Source organism: Arachis ipaensis, chromosome B04 (assembly GCF_000816755.2).
Source record: "Arachis ipaensis cultivar K30076 chromosome B04, Araip1.1, whole genome shotgun sequence".
Classification (NCBI taxonomy): domain Eukaryota; kingdom Viridiplantae; phylum Streptophyta; class Magnoliopsida; order Fabales; family Fabaceae; genus Arachis; species Arachis ipaensis.
This window is the reverse complement of record NC_029788.2, coordinates 113,097,417-113,101,649: the sequence shown is the minus strand read 5'-3', so window position 1 is coordinate 113,101,649 and position 4,233 is coordinate 113,097,417. Positions and strand designations below refer to the sequence as shown.

General features: G+C 33.3%; 1 long non-coding RNA gene across 1 annotated transcript; it reads right to left on the bottom strand.

Annotated features, from left to right (window-relative positions):
- LOC110271208 lies at positions 1,239–3,070 on the bottom strand. Its single transcript, XR_002361658.1, has 3 exons — positions 2,708–3,070; positions 2,279–2,314; positions 1,239–1,526 (listed from the first exon to the last, which is right to left on the bottom strand). It is a non-coding gene; the product is annotated as an uncharacterized LOC110271208 (long non-coding RNA).

Here is a 4,233-nt window from a genome sequence, read left to right as displayed (position 1 = left end):
GTTTTTATTATTTTATCTTATATTATATTTAGTTGTTCTTATCTTATATTTATTTGTTTTTATCTTTTTTAGGCCAATACTCTATATATATTTAATTTTACATTAATAATATAATTCAATTCAATCAATCAAAAAATACAATCTTACAAAATATAATATTCTTCCTCGCTCTCTTCTTTTCTTATTATTTCACAATTTTATCATTGAGCTTTAGTAGTTTAGCAGATTTTTGCTTACCTGATTAAGAAGACGTGTTAGTGAAGGAGAAAGAGGAGGAAACATCCTCGCATGTTCTAAAAGCTGTTATTAATAGAAACAGAAACTTAAACTTGTCTTTCATACTAAACTAACCAATACAAGCATTGCAATAAGCACTAAGCAGTCGAAGTAGTTTAGTCATTAGTTAGAATCTGCAACGAACTATATGGGTTGTTTTTGTTTCGGTGGTGGTGGAAAGAAGAATGCTCAAGAGAAAGTAGATAATAAGAGAGATGCACGTACAACAAAAACTGCAACTACAACTAATTCCACTACTGCTCCAAAACCTAAATCTCATACAAGCGGTAGCCGCGGAACCAAATACGGTGGCTTAGTTATTATGACAGCTTCTGCTTACGGTGGAGGTCATGGCGGTGGTGGTGGAGGTTGTGGTGGTGGCGGCGGTGGAGGAGGTTGTGGCGGAGGAGGTTGTGGTGGTGGCTGCGGTGGTTGTTGAAGTTTTATTTTGAATAGGTGAGGTTAGGCTAGTCCGCCGGCGGCTATGGTACCGTATGGCCGACGGAGAACGTGGGTTTCAGTAGCTGATAGGGTTCAGTATGGGTCTGTGTCTGTCTTTCATTTTTTCTGTCTCTGTATTTTGAAATTGGTTTCAAACTTCCTTTGCTAGCAAAGGAATACCAAACTATATATTTATGTTTGATGCGTCAAGCATAAGAGTCTTAGTATGGATATGAGGTGTTATAATATTTAAGATATAGTATAGTATATAGTCTGTATACACTTTAATAATTTGAATGAAAAATATATCCCTTCAAACTTCAAAGTACCATGGTTTTCTGTTGGTTATATTAATGAAGGAATTATTAAATTGACAAGTTTATATGAAATTAGTGTTAATTTATGCGGTTTTAAAAATTGTATAATTAAAATTGGTTAAATTATTCTACTAATTTTAATAAAGATTATATCCTAATGTCAGGAATATATGAAAAATTAAGCATAATTTAATTATATTGTTAATTTTGGTGTCCTGAAAGATCAACCCAATTAGAAGTAACAAACATGTATTAAAAAGATGAGATGAATCAAATGGCAAGCTAATTTACAATTTTACAATAAAAAATATCCCAAAGCTATAGTTGAAACTGAAGAACACAGCAAAGTACTAGGTAAAACTTCTGTTTACCTAAAGCTGAAGACATACTAGTGACCTCATATACATTAGTCCAAGAGAAGGGCAAATCTTTCCTGATAATATGTGGATTATGTCCATCAACACATGTGCTTGTGTGAGAGCATGAATGCACCTATTAAGGGGAATAAATAAAAGTACTAGCATTATCGAAACATAAGAATGCCGCTAAGGGGTCAATTGAACAACAATGTTCTCTCACAAATAGTACAGTTGTCTGCAACATATTTGTGCTCAGCAGTTCAGCTTAAAAGCTTCAACACAAGAAGTAAAATAAAGTTACCAGACTTCACTCCACAGGAATGCATTGAAGGGGACACTAGTAGTCTCATGCACAAACAGAGAGCTCAGGGATGTCAAAACATTTCACATTACAAAGACTACAACAGCATAAAAATCAAGTAATGTACATGAAAGAAAACATACTCAACAGCTGATTAGAATGTAAGCAAACTAAGAAATGCCATATACCTTACGAGGGAATGCGTTACTCTTAATAATTTATACAACTTTGATATTTTCCTTAATTGCATAGAAAGAGGATTTGGTATCCTTTATTCAAACACCCCCTCTCAAGGATAATCTTAACAAGCCAAAAAAAAGCAGTTGTGCAAATTAGAAGGAATATATAATTTAGAAGGTTGGTCAAACTGAAGGACAGAAGAAATATAGCAAATAGCAATTGAGATTAGCATTTATTTTGCCATTTCCTTTTCATTGGCCTCATACAACAAATAGTATGCAGTTGTGCAAAGATGAAATAACAACTATTCTTTTCCGAGAAATCAACAATCTCAGCTTTTTCAATATCACTTGGTAAAAAGCAATTTTCCTGAATTCAGCTAGATAAAAGTAGGAAATGTTTACCCAAAGGGAGCTCCATCCAGATCAGTTGAGATAGTACTGCAAAGAATCAAAGAAATGCGCTTAAGAAATATAATTTGAACTTTAGACTTCGAAACCAAACAGTTAAATGATAGAGAACTGACTAGACATAAGGCAATTTCCTTGATCTCAGTGTGAAAATGGTCAAGTATTTTGAGGTATCATCATAAATTTTTTCATCAATGTAAAAGACGATGACATATGAGAGACCTGAACCAAAACGTCATCGATTTTCAATTTAAGATGGTCAATGCACATATGTTTGTCATTACTCATAAGTGATTGCACATAAAAAACAGAAACTCAACAATAATTATACTTTACAATAAAGCATATACCAACACAAAAGGGTGTAATAAATCATATAGAGTATGAGATAAAAGAAATAATTAATCAGAGAATCACAAAAACCTTATTTGGACATTCCTCCTAGGAACTTGTTTAGTGTGGCAAGCAATGCAATGAGGGATATTGAAAGGGTATCCTGTGAAACCAAGCCAATTTCTGATCTATGTAGAGCCTGAATTGTATTGTAAAGGGTGGCAAGAAAGTTGAAACTTTTAGTGCAAGCTAAAGAGGAGGATCACAAATTCACCACACTCACTACACTATAGCATTATTTAAGGAAACAATAAAGATTGATTGAATAGAACAATATAGAGAATATTAATAACAACGCCAATTCCCGATAATACCCTTTAGCAATAAACATTGCAACTAATAAGGGGCACTCCGGACACTCTATCTGCGACCCATTCAGGCCCTGCCGGGATTCATTGTATCCCCTCCTATCTCATTTATTGATTCTGATCCCTCAATCTTTTCTGTTTCACCCCCTATCTCATTTCAACTAATAATTAAATATTTTTAATTTTTAGTGTCTTTAGTAAATTTTTAATAGTAAAATTAAAAAAAACTAAAAAAATAAAAATAAAANNNAAAGTGTTTGGATTTGTTTCTACTAGAAATAGAGGTAGTTAAAGAGAAAAAAAATTTGCAAAAGAATTAAGATTATAAATTTATTCTCCTATATTTAAAAAAATAGAACTATTGGGTGGCCACATTAATTTTGTAACAATATATAGCTAAACATCTCCAAACATGTTTTCTTTCTTATCTTACGCGATTAGTTTTTAGTGTATCTTTTTCTTCTTCTACATCTTTTTCCTCCAACTTCCTCTTCTAATCTACTGTGTTTTTTCCTTCTTCTCTTGGGTGGATCTTCTATTCTTCTTCTACGTTTTCTCCTGCAACGAACTATATGGATTGTTTTTGTTTCGGTGGTGGTGGAAAGAAGAATGCTAAAGAGAAAGTAGATAAGAAGAGAGATGCACGTGCAACAAAAACTGCAACTACAACTAATTCCACTACTGCTCCAAAACCAAAATCTCATACAAGCGATAGCCGCGGAATCAAAGACGGTGGCGTAGTTATTATGACAGCTTCTGCTTGCGGTGGAGGTCATGGCGGTGGTGGTGGAGGTTGTGGTGGTGGCGGCGGTGGAGGAGGTTGTGGCAGAGGAGGTTGTGGTGGTGGCTGCGGTGGTTGTTGAAGTTTTATTTTGAATAGGTGAGGTTAGGCTAGTCCAGCGGCTATGGAGAACGTGGGTTTCAGTAGCTGATAGGGTTCAGTAGCTGATAATATTTAATTTAATTTTTTATTTGTAAGCGAATTTTAATTTAATGCTGAAGTTTAATCAACTCTATTTACTCTTTAAATTTTGTGAATTAAATTCACATTAGTCCTTAGACTAATTTTTCGTGTACAAACTTAATAGAAAGTTGAGTAGAATGTAAGTGATATTTATTAAATTGTTTTTTTCTTAAACAAATGATTTCACATTAATTTTGGACTATTTTAATGATATTATTTTATAAATTTTAACATAGCATTTAATTGTCTATGTCGCATTTTATTAATTTTTTTTACTAGAAATT